At 44.5% G+C, this 16,450-nt stretch overlaps 1 long non-coding RNA gene and 1 other non-coding gene across 3 annotated transcripts; one reads left to right on the forward strand and one right to left on the reverse strand.

Annotated features, from left to right (window-relative positions):
• Window positions 1–795: 795 nt before the first annotated feature.
• On the reverse strand, window positions 796–10,700 carry LOC103553870 (uncharacterized). Of its 2 annotated transcripts, XR_011532550.1 has the most exons (6): window positions 10,549–10,700; window positions 7,080–7,147; window positions 5,285–5,471; window positions 3,241–3,344; window positions 2,933–3,041; window positions 796–2,494 (listed from the first exon to the last, which is right to left on the reverse strand). It is a non-coding gene; the product is annotated as an uncharacterized lncRNA (long non-coding RNA). The 2 variants fall into 2 exon arrangements; XR_545567.2 differs by lacking the exon at window positions 10,549–10,700 and having other exon boundaries at window positions 7,080–10,385.
• Window positions 10,701–12,351: 1,651 nt separating this feature from the next.
• LOC139079197 (U6 spliceosomal RNA) lies at window positions 12,352–12,457 on the forward strand. Its single transcript, XR_011532569.1, has one exon. It is a non-coding gene; the product is annotated as a U6 spliceosomal RNA (small nuclear RNA).
• Window positions 12,458–16,450: the final 3,993 nt, after the last annotated feature.

A 16,450-nucleotide genomic window follows, 5' to 3' on the forward strand; every position in this document is an offset into this window, starting at 1 on the left:
CCTTCTCTAGCATATAACTCATGTATTTCTTTCTTCACAAGAACTCAATTACCCTGCTTAAGATCTCTTTTGGGATTCTAAAATACTAACGGCTCACTAAGTTTCCAAAAACTTGAGGCGAAGCTAGCTTATTTCCAGCCAGCCTCTGTTTATGTGGGTGCAATGATTTAAAATATCCCTAAATACTTTTGAGCGGAAACTCTTGAAATTTTATTCTCTGATGGGCAGTACATAAATTCAAGTGCCTCTGAGATCTAAAGAAAATAAGAGTGCTCATTGGAAGGAGGGAGGGTGGGAAAATACAAGGCAGTGTAGTGTTTAGATTCATTGGTTTGGAAAGACTTAAAATATTTATATCAATATCAAGAACTTATTTATGTTTCATTTCTTGGCAAGGCTTTATATGTATATCCTCAAAGATTTCAAGTATTATGTCATAAAGAATATGCTACTGTTTATAAACACAAATGTTTGAGATGACTGCAAACATTTTTTGAAAGAATTAAGGCTTTTAATGATTTTTTTCTTTTTCCTGACTCTCTTTGCAGCCATTTTTTGCCTTGTTTTTTTCCCTAATTTTGTAAGCATTACAATGATATGAGGTGGTGGTTTATGGAACTCTTCTAAAAGGACATCTGGAAGATAAATTAATGACCTCTTAGGTTGAGCAAGTACCCGTGCCATAGGTCACAAGCATCCCAGTCTCCTGATAAAGTCAACATAGAGGTTTAAAGTACAAAAACTTAACAGAAATATTTAAAATAATTATAAAAATAATCATAGTATTAAAACCAATTATAAAAAATATAATAATTTTTATTGTAATTATTGTGTGCTGTGTGGATCCTGAAAAAGTAAAAGAAAACAGAACATTCTCCTTCCTGCCCATGACTCTCAGTTCTTCAAGCTAACATTTTCTGTGCTCTTAACTTTTGTGCCAGTCACTGTGTACTTTAAGGCACTTAAAAAATTCATCTTCACAATGACTCTGAGAGGTAAGTAACAGTATTCCCCCCATTTTGCAGATGGGGAAACTGGGCTTAGGGAGGTTAACGCCTTGCCGACGTTACAAGGTTGTGAGAGGCAGAGCCGGAGCTGGAATCCAGCTTGGGCCTGCAGCCCGACCCTCCACCACTGTTATCTACCGCCTCTCTTGTACACATAAGCTGCCCATGAAGACTGACACCGGCCAAGTTAACTTGAACACAGGCACCACCAGCCCTGGAGAGTCAAAGGCTTAACATGCTAACTCCGAAGGGGCGGACAACTTCCACTGAACTCGTTAGAAATAATGAAATCTAGTCCTCCAACAACTTAGGGAACAATGTCAGTACTGAAACGTGGTTTCGGCAGGTGACATGAAGAGAATTCCATTTGGAGAACAAGGACTATTACGTCCACTGAATGTCTACCCTGCGCTGCTAGGTAGTAGGAAGAGAGAAGTTAACAAAAGGTGGTTCCTACATCAAAACACATCAACAGGTGACTATTGCACCTGTGACACTGGGTAAATGGTAGTTTTACCTCTGGAGCTTGCATTTACTATGAACACCTGGTCTTTCTCCTTAGGACTCATAACCCACAATGGACCCCTCTTTGTCTAAACTACTAAAGTGAATTCTTTCCTACCATATGTGAGGTATTCATGAATAACACCATCAAAGGATGGTAAAAGAATGTAAATATTTTGTTCCTTTAAAGGTCCATTTCCAAGTTTGCTGAGTGAACTGTAGAGTTAATTTCTCCCCCAACGTGCATGTACCTCTCTCCTCCCATCTTCCAGTTAGAGCAGCCCTATGCTAAAAGCAAGCTCGAAAATACAGATTTTTCTTTAGGTAGCATCCACATGCTACTCCCAGTTAAACAGAATTCTATAAGGTGAGAGCCAAAGTGGTAGAACTAACCACATAGAACACCTGCTCCATCCCTTCTTTTTCAAATGGAATAACTGAGACTCTGAAGAGCTAAGGGGCTTGCCTATGGTCAAAAAGAAATAAACAACAAATCCAAAACTTAAACTCAGGCCGTGTTTTTTTTTCTATAACCTTATAGTTCATCCTACGGTCCCATCCGATGCGAAGTCCAATCCCATGGTCAGAGAGGCCCCTGACGTGAGCTCCGGCCCAACACTTTGCACAGTGCTTGCAGCAAGGCAGATTCTCAGTGAAAGCTGGTTGAGTAAGTACACATGAGGGAAGCCCAGCTTCTGGTCTACCGCTAGTTACCTCCCCAGCAGCCCTCCCCTGCACTTCCTCTTGCCTTCCTTCCTGGACTCTATTACCCATCAATGCCAATACCACTCTTGCCTGAGCAGCAACAGCAGAGACAGCTTCTCTGGAAATACACACATTCCCCGGGCAGAGAAGTAGACCACTCAGAGCTAGTTAATTAGTACGTTGACTGGGATGTATTTTGCTGGTTGACTCCTAGCCACGCCACACAGAGGCTGAAGCAAGAATATTTCAGTAGTAGGGGTTGGTGACAAATCCAAGACCTAAAGGGTGGAGAGGAGAAAAAGAGAATTCAATCAAAGCATCCAAGAATGCAAAAGCTGGAGAAAATTGGTGAATTAACTGACTTGCCCAAGGTCACATAGATGTTTGGGACCAGAGCACAGCTGAACTCTGGCACTGAGATTCCTAGTCTGCAGCTGCACACAGTGCTGCTCCCTCGATAGACCAGAAGCCATAGTGCTTAGTTTAGGAGGTGATTGCAGAGGGGTAAAGGGTGGTGCAGAAACATAAAGGGCAAAGGGCAAAAGAGGATGCGTATCACCAAAGAAAGTGCTTATGGAGGACCTATTCCCTGTGTGTTAGACACTTTCTGTGGACTGAACTGTGTCCCTCCCAGATTAATTTGTTGAAGCCCTAACCCCCAATGTGACTGTATTTGGAGACAGGACCCTTAAGGAGGAAATTAAGCTTAAACGAGCCTTAGAGTGGGACCCTAATCCGGTAGGGCAGATGTCCTCATAAGAAGGTGCAACAGGAGCATGTGTGCACAGAGGAAAGACCACGTGGGGACAGCAAGAAGACGGTCATCTGCAAGCCAAGGAGAGAAGTCTCAGGAGAAACCAAGACTGCCAGCAGTTGATCTTGAACTTCCGGCCTCCAGCACAGTGAGAAAATAAACTTCTGTTGTTTAAGCCACCTCGTCTGTGGCATTTTGTCATGGCAGCCCAAGCTGACTGACACAACACTGATGGCCAACGGTGAGGGGGCTGCTGCAGACCAATTCTACCTCAGCCTCAGTCTGCGCTGGGCTCGCCTGGGCCCAGGGAGGAGACAGGAGCGGACACACACATTCAGATCGCAACCGGGTATTTTCAGGTTAACAGGTCCATGCTGAAACAAACAAGCAAAAGACATAAATAGGATGAAAGTTGTAGACAGCCATGAACAATTTATCTTTTTCCTGTGGCTTATCTGTTTGTACATACTTGCTTTCTTGGTGGTTTTATAAGAACAAACATTTGCCTTTAGAAAACTCTCTTCTTGAGAACTTTAAGTTCTCAAGAAATCTAAACAATTTGGGGCTTTAGACAGGCGTTGTTTGGAAAATAATAGTTTACATTAGGGAAAGGACAAAGACCATTGAAAATCTGTGGAGGGACGTCAGCAAAAACGGCAGAGTAGGGACCTCTGAAACTGACGTTGACCCCTCTGAAGAGTTCCAAGCCCGCAGACTTCTGTGGCCTCACATTGCTGCAACCCCACAGCCACACGTCAGAAGCCTTTAGGTCATACAGTTCACCTGGATAGACATGGGGTCTCTGGAATATCTGGGGGACATTCAGGTTGGAGCCTGGTGACCATGTCAGTTCCATGGCCACAGGCCTCATTCTACCCCTGATCAGCAACCTCACAGCTTTGTGCTGTAGGTCCTGTGGGGGACCATGGGAGAGTGTAGATTAATTAGGGCAGACACTTCACAACCTCACAGAGGTGGTACAGGTAATGCAGGAGGGTGCTTATGAGTCCAGTTAAATGGATCATTCTGAAGCAGTTCCCCCAATCTTTTCAGAAGCAGGAGCACGAGAGGCATGAAGCGGCCGCTCCTGGCTGTGTCTGTGCTTGCCCATCCCAGACAGAGAGATTACTGTGAATTCCAGTGACCTAAAAAACAAATGTGGAGCGTCCCTTCCTGCGTTCCTGAAGGGAATGTGTAAATACTAATATAAAGAAGGACAATCAGACAGTCATGGGACATGACCACTTTGACGGAGATTTTGATCTGGTTTTAAGCAGTCAGGGGGACTAGGAGCAGGAGCTGCTCACCAAAAAACGTTTGGGGTTGTTGGACAACTACCAATTTATGATTCAACGAATAACAACGACGTGTGCCTGGTCTGGGCCTCCAACAGGTGAGAAATGGTAAGAAGAGAAATAAGGGAGTCAGGAGAGAGACCCCCAAGAGGGGCTGAGTGGCCTGAATGAGTGGCTGGCGCATTTCTGTTCAGACAAGTTGTTTACCACTGAGGGCACCACTCGCTTGGCTCTAAGACTAAACTCAAATAAGGACCTGCGGTATAAATCTCTCCATGGTATGAGAGCCTGTGATGCCCATAAGCATTTCTCTCCGAGATGGGATCCCTTCCTGTATTCATTCACCGATATTTCTTGAGCACCTGCTATTTGCCAGGTGCTATTGCTGCCAGGTCTTCAGTGCCTCCAAATGAAACGGAGGAAGTCCCTGCCCTCACAAAGCTCACATTCTAGTGGGGCGGGGCTGAGGGAGACCGAAAATAAACTTATAAACAAGCAAGTACTATGAAAAACAATAAAGAAGGTAATAAGAGGGTGAGGGTGTAGGGTGAGAAGAGGCCCTAAGAGAAACCCTCTTGAAGGGCTATTGTACAGAGCCGTCAAGGAAGGCCGCTCTGATAAGCGACATTTGCGCAGGACATGCAGGGTAAAACTCTAGGAAAATTTAGGGGAGGGGGTTCCAGGCAGAAGGGGAGAAGCAAGTGCAAAGTCCCTGGGACAGGAGTGTGGTTGGCACGGTTAAGCAACAGCAAAAAAGCTGTGTGGCTGAGCAAACGAGGGAGAAGGGTAGGAAATGAGACCAGAGATATAGGCAGGGGCTAGATTGAGTGGGGCCTTTAGGCCATGAAAGGACTGGGATGGGAAGCCGTGGGAAGGTTTTAGGGGAGAAGTGACAGTATCTAACTGAGACTTGATAGGGATCACTCTGGCTTGTGTGTGCAAAGTAGGGTGGAAACTAGGGAGGAGATGAGAGTGGCAGATCATTAGCACGTTATTAACATGAGCTTCATCATCCTTACCGGGAAGCCCAGGTCAGGCTGAGTTAATAATGAAGTTCTTGAGTCAGAATTCAAAACAGTAGCATTTCAGTTAATCGGAATGTTTATTCTATGGAATAGTCTTATGGCTGTGCTGTCCAGAAGAGTAGCCACTAGCCACACATGGCTGTTGAGAACTTGAAATGCAGCTGGTCCGAACTGAGGTGTTCTGTAAGTGTAAATTACACTGAGTTTCAAAGACTTGGTACCAAAAAACCCCTCACAAACCAGAATGTGAAATATCTCATTAATAATTTTACACTGATTATATACTGAAATGATAATGTTCTGGAGATATTAGGTTAAGTAAAACACACTCATTTCTTTTTCTCTCCTTAGAATCTTCATTACATATAACGTGTATGTCACATAAGTTAGTGTTTTATTAGATGTCCCATCATTTTCTAGCAAAAGCCTAAGTTCAGTAAAACAACAAGGGCTTGTATTTCTTGATACATTACAAGGTCCAACACCCTGTTAGTCACACAACATGTGCTTTGTAAACGCTTCAGCTAGTATCGAAAGGAAGGTCGTGAATGCCAGGCTGTTGGCAAGCTGTTCTCAGATTGTCAAGATCCAGTTTGTCTTATGCGACCATTGATAGAGCAACCTATAGACCATTTGCAATAAAAAGAGTAACGTGGCTTCTCTTCTCAAAGGAGTTAATTTGGCAAAGTAACGACAAAGGAACGTCATCTCACTTTTAAGACCACATTTTCCAAATGAAGTCAAAGGCTTTGGTTACAGGTTCTTCTTTTTTCTTCTGCTACGTCTTGTCCCCAAGGCCCGCTGATCGTTCCTTGTGACAGGGTTCAGTCCTGAATACCCCCTGCTGTCAGTGATAGATGTAAACAGGACTTGCCTCAGGGCTCCTGGTATCCAGGCATTGGGCCAAAGGTTTATCTCTACAACAGGGAAGAGGCAAGTCCTTCTCAGGACTGGAAAAATACACTCTTAAAATTTGTTCACCTATTTCTTTCCACTTTTTTTCCCCCATATCTTATATTTTACTAGAACATGACAAAAGTAGATAGGAAAATTCTTTTACTTTTTACATTTTAAGATGTGGTTACTAGAAAATTTTAAATCACATATGTGGCTCACACTTGTGGCTCACATTATATTTCTACTAAATAGCATTGGTATTATAAACTGAACTACACAAAGAAATCCTTTGTTATTTCAAGACTTGCTGAAAACTTCTTTAAAGTGTACTGTCCGTTTTCTGGTTTTAGTAAACTAGGTCATGCAGGTATAACTAAAGTAATTGAATTTACTTTAATGTGGTGAGCACGTCAGCCATTCTGCATCATCAACGCTTTGTTCTGAACGTTTCTCAGCGGTCCCATTGTTGTGAAGATGGTAAAATGGCTCTTCCATGCTGGCATTGCCCTTGGAGGGCCCTTGGCCTGGGCTCCTCAGCTTCAGAGGTTCAGAACATGAACTTGATAAGTTTCCTGGTTGAGATCTTAGTCACACATTTCTCAAGAGCTGGTACAAGAACAGCGACTTTCCAGGAGGACAGATTTTTCTGGGTCATTCTGTGTGGCCTCTTGCTAATCCATATTTTCATCTTGCAAAGGCATCCACATTATGGATTGGGCCCCAAACCCAGAATTATCAAGATCCAAACCCAGGCAGGGGACTGAAAGCTACAGGGTGGATCCCCTGGACAGGGATCGAGAGGTTCTAAAGGCGGATAGATGTACACAAGTGACCCTATGGTGCAGTAATGGGGTGGGGAGTCCTCAGAGAGACGGCACTAACGTGAACTTACCTCAGGCTGCATTTCTCTCAGTCCTCCGGTGACTTTCCAATGTCTCATCTCCCAAGAATGATCAAGCTCTAGAGGAGCAAGTTGAAGTGTTCGAGTTCATTAGAGGTGGCCATACACACTCAAAAGACAACTTACCAATTTATAGGAAGAAACAAATCGTCAGGGATCAGAACGTTTGGGTCGGAGAGTCACTTGCTCTGCTCTCCATGGGAGAGGCTGCTCAGGAGAGCAAATCCGTCAGTATTTGGAGGTTTCTTGAAAGGCAAAGGCAGTGAATAGGGGAGGTAGGAGGGTATCCCAACCATTTGGAAAAGAGAAATGGATACACTCTGAAGAGTTAAAGTCTAAAGACAAATCACCAATGGGTCAGAGAAGAGCCATTTGCATTGGTTAGCTTGGAGTGAACACTCAAGAAATACTCAAGAAATACTTCTGGTCTACATGAAGTTCTAATCTAAGAGTCAGTGAGGCAGAACGATCCCCAGGCCAGAGCAAGACTTGACCGAAGTAGGAACATATTTCACAGAGGAATGTGGTAATCACCCATGGAAGCACAGAAAAGGGGGAGTTTCGGAAACAAACTTTAGCTGTGCCCATTTGCACTGTCCCAAGAGATGAGAGTGTGCCCTGATGGAGGTGGACTGGAGGCCCGTGAGGGCATAGGGGTCCCAGCTGTGGAGAAGGAGACAACCAGTTGTCAGAACCTCGGCCTTCCAACATCTGAGTCCTGGAACTGTGTTCCCTGGTTCTGAAGCCAGTGTCACTAAGCTGATAATTTGGCTTCCTGTGCAGCTTTTCAATAGGCGAGACCATGCTAGTGAGCTTGGTTTGATTATCTAGTCTGCCTAAGAGATATATTTTTCCAGCCTGGTAAGTTAATTGGATTTGTGGTTGGAGATGGTGGTCTATTGTGCGTTTTTAAGCACAAAGTTCATTCACATAATAAAGCACGTAAATGAATTGTGTCTCTGAGTCTAGAAGATTTACTCAAGTGACAAAGTCACTAGGTTCATCTAAGTTCACTAGATTCATTAGTGTATGCCTCCTATTGAGACCCTGCTGTGTGACTGAATTCTACTGCCTTCCAGTATAATCTTCAGCAGTGAACACAAAGAATCACATTTCAATCTGGCTGAGATGACCAACCTGGAACCTGCAAGTCCAATCAGCTGCCCACAGCTCCACACTTTGGACAGCTGTGTAGATTATAGGTGTTGACAGAGAAAGGCACAGAACTGCCTTTTTATTTACCCAAAGACAGCTCTTGAAATCTTCAAACATAAGTCTCTATTGTCAACCTTTTGATGTATAAAAATGTCAAGCCAGGATTGTGCTTTATGCATTCATGCATGCAACAAATATTTCTTGAGCATCTGCTGTCTTTCAAGCCCTGTTCTAAGTGCTGGGGACATACATCAGTGACAGAACACACAGAGATAGCTCTTCTCACGGAAATCACAGTCTAGGAGGGTGGGTAGGGAAGAGACGATTGTCTCTTAATACATCTCTTAATAGACATAATTTTTAAAAATTATGCAGTATTTTGGAAAGGGGTAGTGTTATTTAAAATTTTTTAAGTGACGATAGAGTAGGGTAGGTGAACCGAGAGCGCTTGATGGACAGATCGCAGAACTAAAAAGTCTCAACTGAATGATGTGTGGTTGATTTCCATTGTGCGCACAGGCCCATGAGCATAAACAGGTGACCTCGCATGTCCTATAGGGCTAATTTGGAAACCTACAGACCAGGGAAGAAAGCTGAAAAGCTAAGCTAAGCATACTAATCACGTTACTTCTAAATCAGGGTGATTTTACTGGGGCCCTCATTGCATTCTCATTAGGAGCTACTTTAGGACCAGTCCCCACACAGCTGCTGCTTGTTGAACTATGGTTTCAGAGTCAGAAGGACTTTGTCTCTGCTGCTGTTTATCAATTTGCATTCCAACCAACCAGCAACTCCTCACGCCCATGGCCCATCTCCCCACCTCCCTTTCTCAAAGGACAAGAAGGGAAAGGTTCCTTTCAGCTGTCCGAGTCCCTTGGCCACCTCCGGTGGCAAGGTCCTTCTTTAAGGAGGTTTGAAGCTCTGTGCTTCCTATTCTTAGGACATCTCAGTCCTCAGCTCTGCGAGATAGAGCTGTGCTCCAGAGTCTTTCCTAACCCAGCTTTTCAAATCTAGGCAAATCGGCACTGGGTAGCATGGTCTGAGGTGTAGGATTCTTCCTCCACCTTTCCCATCTATCTACTGGGGTCTGCCTTTTAGAAGAGCATAATGTGAGTTGACTGGCCTACATTTTCCCTTTTAAGTAGCGAAAGCAATGGCAAAAGACATTTAACAGCTATTAAGTAAAATTAATGTAATGGTATAGTTTGTCCACTCCCCTAAATAGCAGAAATCAGTTCCTTTCAAGGGATTTTAAAACAAAAGCATAACCCTGATATGATGCCCTCCAGCTTAGAGTTTGGTCAAACCAGAACTTAGACCACCTCTCATAAAGGAAAACACCTGTCTAGTCCCTCAAGGTTGGACATTCAGGACATTCCTATCAACATCATCCAACGTTTACCAGGTCAGAGCTCAGCGCTATGCAAAATTAAATATTCCTGATCTCTTCCTTTTTACATCCTACTTGCAAAGACTAAGCAATCAAACAAGGGTTTAATAAATGGGCAAGATGAATAAACACAGGAAAGAAATAAATTAAGGAGGGTGACATTTTAGTAGAAACAGAGTTATTGTCTTCCTTGAAATGTCTTAGGTTCTGGGTCACTTCTGAGCACATCCGGAAACGGATGGGAGCAGGCTTTGTGTTCTCAATACCCGACGGAACAGGAGTTCCCTTCCGTACTGTGGTGATGGGAAGGGAGAAGAGTCGGCTCTCAGTAGCCAAGTCTGAGATGTGTAAATGCTGGCTGCGGCCCCAAGGCAGGGCTTTTTCTCTGAGGCAACCACCTGATGTAAAGCCTGGTGTAAAGCTTTCTTCTCTCCATTTGACATTAGAAAAACATGGAACTTTAAACGAGTTAAAATAATTTCCCCCAACTTTACACAGCTCAGGAGATGCAAAGCTGGGATTCAAACCCAGGTATATCTGGTCCCAAAGGCCATGCTTTTCCCAATAAGCTTCATCAACCCAAACCTGCAGCCCCGAGTCACCCGCCAGATCCCTTGGGATATCTAGCCTGAATTTAGCTTTGGGTGCACATTGGCATCCAAAGCTGAGGGGACAAACGGCTTTGGCCTAAGTACAAGATGGCCCAGCTCTGAGTGAGCGACAAGTCAGCTACCACAGGTGCCTCTAGGCTTAGAAGGCAAGCAAAACCATTGCCAAGGGAGGGCTCCAGTCTCTTCAACCAGGGACCTTGCAAACGGCTGCTCCAAAAGGAAGAGAAATGAAACATTCTTTATTACGCAGAGAGTATTTGGATGAATGCTAATTAATGACATATTGCTCTTACTTATAACTTACCAGCCTTTCCAGGATTTCAGAGATCTTCCACAAACAACCGATTATGACAGTATCTTGTGAGGTAGGTGCTGCATTCCAAAGGGCAGTCAGAGGGAAAGTGAGAAGCTCATGCGAAGTCAGCAGTAGTATTTGCATGCTGCATGTATTACAGTCTAGTCAGAAACCAGAAATCACTTTAGGTTTCTCAAACAGGGTGGATTTGATACAGGGAATTGATTACAAAGGTAATGGAAGAGCTGAGAAACCAAAGAGAGGACACGGGGAGGCGATCTCAAGAGGAACAAGAACAGACATCTGCTACTATCCCCAGGGATGGAGAGAGAACAGTGGTGCTACCAGATCCCAGGGGTAGGACTGCCCTGCTGGGTCCATGGAAGTGGTCCAGCCAACAGCAGCCACGCTGACAAAAGTGGGGGCTGGGATAGAGAGAAATACCCTGGCTTCTCCCTTCCTCTCCCCCTCCAGTCTTTTCCCATTTTCTCTCAATGACTGAACTTAGAAGCTAGAGGGCAAGGGAGCCTGGGAAATGTATTTCCCTACCATACAGGGCTGGACAGAGAAGGATCAATCTTAAATCTCAGGGCAAATATGCACTATGCAGAAATCAACAATGTGGTAGTGAATAGGCTGCAAATATGGCGATGGGTGGGATGGGGTGGGGAAAAGAGAGATTGAAAGTATTACTGTAGGCCGCTGCTTAAAGAGGAGTAGGTAGCATGCAAGGACTCTCTTCTGCTCACTCCTGGCAAAAGTGATTATCAAATATATTAAAGCATTTTTAGGTATGTGAGGAAGAAAGCTATAAGAACGGGCTAAAATCCAGGATGCATGAACTCCAAGGAAGTACTAAAGAATAATGCCTGCTTGGTTTGCAAAATAGAAGATTTAGAGGCAGCACAGGACTAACTGCTTGTAGACACAACTCATTATAATGAAGCTGGTGTAGAAGAATGGAAATTGAAAGCAACAACTGACTGGGAAGGGGCAGTTAAATGAGGACAGAGTCAGCCCCAGCTCTGGCAGAGGGTGGAAGGCTGTACATCTGGAGCCCCATGCATCTAAGTCCAGGATTGCGGAGGGCACTGCCCAGGCTGAAGTTATGCAAGGCCTTCCCATCACTGGGGTGAGTAACCATCATTTACTCATTCATTCCACCAAAATTCCTTGAACCCCTATAATGTGACAGGCACTAATCCAAGCACTGAAAAGAAAAAACAGACAAATAATAAGAACACCCAACCCTTTGTGTGAACCAGAGCAATAGAGTCCGCCCTACCTGGAGGAGAGGGAGTTTCCTGGCAGGGCATGGTCAGAGGGAACCCTCAACCCCTACTTCTCTCATTCCTAGCTCTGGTAGACACATGTATGGCAGTTATACATGCGATAGGGACATATCTGCTTCCTTAATAGAGATATCACTATAAAGAACAATGATATTTTCCCCTGCCTTCTAGTTTATACAGTTCAACTCACAAACTTTTATTGGGTGCCAATTCTATGCCTGGAACTGGAGCTCCGGTGATGAACATTTTCTTAAAAAGCATTGCCCCTGCCCTCGGCGTGGTAGGAATGGGAAATCCATGCAATTTCAAATCCGGACATTGCTGCCAGAGACCTGAGTCCTCCACAGGTTCCTGCAGAGGTTGGAGAGTGGTCTCCCCACCAGGGCAAAGTGGTGATGACACTGGTCAGGGTGACCAAAGCCGACCCATGCCAGCTCTGCAGCCCTCCACTCACTACGTCCAAGGGCTGAGTTTCAACAGGGAAAGCCTTTTTGATTTTGCGTCATAAAAAAGAAGTTCAGCCCTCTCTTCGGCAGCACATACACTAAAATTAGAGCAATACAGAGAAGATTAGAGCAGCCCTGGGCAAGGATAACATGCAAATTCAAGAAGCGCTTCATATTTTTGTGACTAGGTGGACCCAGAGTATTCCTAGGGAAGTGAAATGCTATGTCTGATACTATCACCATGGATACAGGTTCTTATACATTTGCCCAAACCCTTAGAATGTATGTCAAGAATGAACCTCAAATGTAAACTATGGATTTGGGGTGAAAATGATGTGTCATTGTGGCTTCATCTATTGTAAGAAATGTCCCACTGTGGCGGAGGATGTTGATGATGAGGAAGGTTATGCATGCGTGGGGGCAGGGGGCATGTGGGAAATCTTTGTACCTTCCGCTCAGTTTTACTATGAACCTAAAACTGCTTAAAAAAAATAAAGTCTCAATTAAAAGAAAAATGCCTAAAAACAAAGAAGTTCAGGCAGGCTAGCAGCTGAGTAAACTGCCTGGAACAGCCAGACAGACATGAGACAGGCCCCTGTGAGGCTCTGCAGGAGCCTGAGGAAGTTCTAACAGTGCCAGGGGCCCGGGAGCCCTCACAGCCCTTCTCTCCTCATCTGGAAGGGGCAGGGAGTGGAAACCAGTGCATCTTAGTCTGATTTTCTGCTCTTACGTTAATGCTTTGAAAAAACACCTAAGTAATCTCACAAGTCCAGTACTATAATTTACTTTTTGACATTAATAATTAGGGAAAAAATACACCCAAACAAATTTCTTACACTGCAAATCTTTTTGTTTTTAAATGTGTTCCTCTGGGCTGATAAGGAAAAAGAAGATTCCATTCGTTATTCAAGATAACCAGTGTTATGCTCATGACTGCGCTCCTGGGATGGTACTGTTGTGTCTTAAAAGTGCAGATTTCTGTTTCATGAGAGACAATAAGTCATGTCCAAACCTGGATATCCTTGGTCTAGAATCTCTGCTTCTTGGAATAGTTGCTTGCCTTGAAAAGTTCAAAATGTCAGCCTAATCAAGGCCTTAGCTAGCCAAGTGTCTGTCTACTCAGCCACAGGATGTTGGGTGTCGGGTAGCAATCTGTACAGAGCCCTCCATCTGTTTGTGTTTTCCAGAAAGGATAATGGCTGCTAGCGTCCTGCTGGGGCCTCCCCACCCTCCACCCCCACCCTGATTTGCAACCTGGATCCCAGGGGGATTGCCCAGGAAGCTCCTCTCATCCGTACTGGCCCAGGGCAGAACTTCTCACCACCTCACGCTCTGGCTTCCTATTGCCTCATTCTTAGAGAATGGGTCTTGAACAAAAGTTAGTCTGCCCGGAACTGTTCCTGAGTAGCAATTTGATCATGACATTAATCTAAGGGGTTTTGTTACTTTCACCACCTGGAGACCTCAGTGAGGTTTTAGGCTTTGTTTATGAGACCCAAACAGTGTCACTATTGTCCTTGGCTAGAGCAACCAAGTCAAAACATTAAACATCGATGCAACAACTGTTTGCAGATGCACTTGAGGGCTGGGTGGCTTTTTCATTTGTTTCTTTGGCTAGCTTGTTGATTAAAGCAGCTGGAGCAGTTGAACAGGTATGGGAGGGCAGGATCAGCTCAGGGCCTGCTCTCAGCGTCAACTGCAAGATTTTATATCAAGGTTAATGCCTTGAGAAGGAATGAGGTTAGCTGTTAAAGGAAGCTGAACTCACCCTTGGAGAGAACAGTCAATACAAGAAAAACAAAAGTATGAACAGAGGAGCATTCAAATCTGCCCTGCCTACCACTCACCGGGGGCTGCAAATAAGAAAACATGCTCCGATGTTTTACTCAAATCCATTCAATCTTTGTGTGTGTGTAAAGGCACTTTTTCCTAGTTTTCAAAGTCTGAACCATCATTTTAATAACCAAAAATTCAAGTTAGCCATGTGAGATTGGGATAATATAAAATAGGTCCCCACCCAGAACTGACGACTCCTTCCTGGGCCCCTGCAGCACTTTCTGTTGTACCTGGTCATGAACGTGGCCCGGTGTCTTCTGCATTACAGCACATATTTCTGCCTTCACCTCCCCACGCCCCGTTGAGGGCTGGGGGGACATCTTGATCTTCCTGGTGCCCCTGCCATACTTAGCTCTGAGTTGGCGCATAGTGGGTGCTCAGGATGGGGTGCTCGCAGGCGGGGTCAATGTCAAATATACACTCTCTGGAGCCAAAGAACCTACTTGGAGCTTCAGCTCTGTGCACCCCAGTGTGTGATCTTGAGCAAGTTACTTCAGCCTTGATAAGCCTCGGCTTTCTCAAGGAAGAAATTACGGTACCTGCATCCTAGGATTTTCACAAGAGATAAATTTGATAACCCTAGGACATGGCAAGCACTCAAACCGTTTAGGATGTTATCAGTGACTAAATCATAATGATCTAGACAGAAATGTTCATCAATGTTGGTAAAACAATTACTTATGAAATGTTCAGGCAAAGGGAAATCTACTGATTTAAACCAGCGCTTAGAGAAGATGGGAATGTTAGGAGGTGGGTGTTAGGAAAGAGGTAACCGTTGCCGGTCCAGTATCATGAAGAAGGCTTTGAAGAATGGAAGCTTCAGGAGCTCTTGGTTGAAGGGAGAATCTGATGAGTTTGCCTGGGAGGGTCTTACAGGCAAGTAGGAGAATCCCAGAAAATTGCTCTGTGCCTCACTCTCTGAGTTCTCTCCTTCCCAAAATAGCACATCCCTGCTGAACTCGGAAAAGGATGGACACTGGTGAGCAGGTGCAGAGCCTGTCATGCAATCAGCTGCCACCTAGCCTTCCCCTAGGGCATCACTCACCTTGTCCCCTATGTGTGATGTGCCCTATAGGTGTACCTGGTTACGCTATTCTGCCCTGAGAGCTGTGAATTCATTGTGCACCAACTGCATGGCTGGGTCTCAGTAATAATGGACAATGTAAGAATGCAATAACCAGAATTGTTGCATGTGCCCATGCTGAAATAAAATAAGCAGACCCACAAGTAAATGGCCCCGAATATCTAAGTTAATTCCAGTGACAAAGAAATGGTGGGTCTGAATTTGGTTTCATCTTCTCCCAATCAGTTTATATCTGGAAACGTTGGATGTTTTGAACCAAGTCAGTTTCAAAAGTATATTCACAGAAACTATGAACTATAATCCTTAGAAGAAGATAACTGCCAACTAAAAACTCTAAAAAATAAATTTGGGAATAGTTAACTAGTCCATACAACCAGCATATACCAGCCATGAAAATAAGCCCTGGCCCACATGTCCAAGTGTTTAAGATAGCAAACAGGAGATCCACTGTGCCCATTTTACAGATAGGGAAACTAAAACTCTGAGAAATCAAATGACTTACACACATGTGCACACAAACACACACAATGTATAAATTTCTCCATCTCGGTGGAAGGAGCATGTGCCACTTTGCCACGATCGCTTTTGACGTTAAATCTTGGCTATTTCACATGGCCTCGAAACCCAGTGTGCTTTCCTCTTGGATTAACTGAACTATTGGCACAAAAGCCTTAACTTGTTCTTAATCTTCTCTTTGAAATGCTGACTTAAAGAATCAGTGCCCTGCCCAACAGGTCGCAGGCACAGACGGAAACAGTCAACAGGCACATTTCTTTGGCAACAGAAAGCCTCCATGTCAGAGATTCAGGACCAGATTTCATGGAGCCCATGTCAGAGCCAGCACACCATGGTTAGAGACCAAAGCGGAGGCAGAGATAAGTGGAGATTATCTGGGGAGGCAGCAGATACCATCAGGAAAGAGCACCGTGGCGGAGCTGAGACTGCAAAGACGAGGACGGCCCTCTTGTGTAATTTGGACTGGGTGGAATTCTCTGTGAAAGAGAACCGCAGAGGTGGCACTTCCCACAAGCCTATTGTTATCCTTACCATCATTGTATGAGGTGGCAACCATCCCCACCCCACTGGGCTAAACAGCAGCTAGGAATCAGAATCTGTGAGTATTGCCTGGTAGAACTAGACTAATATCTCCAGTTATCACACGACCTTTCTGCCCAACGTAGACACAGGCAAAACAACTTCCTTAGTCGCGGGAACAAGGTGCTCAAATACCCCAAACTCTCTCAGAGTATTCA

This window comes from Equus przewalskii, chromosome 24 (assembly GCF_037783145.1).
Source record: "Equus przewalskii isolate Varuska chromosome 24, EquPr2, whole genome shotgun sequence".
Lineage (NCBI taxonomy): Eukaryota > Metazoa > Chordata > Mammalia > Perissodactyla > Equidae > Equus > Equus przewalskii.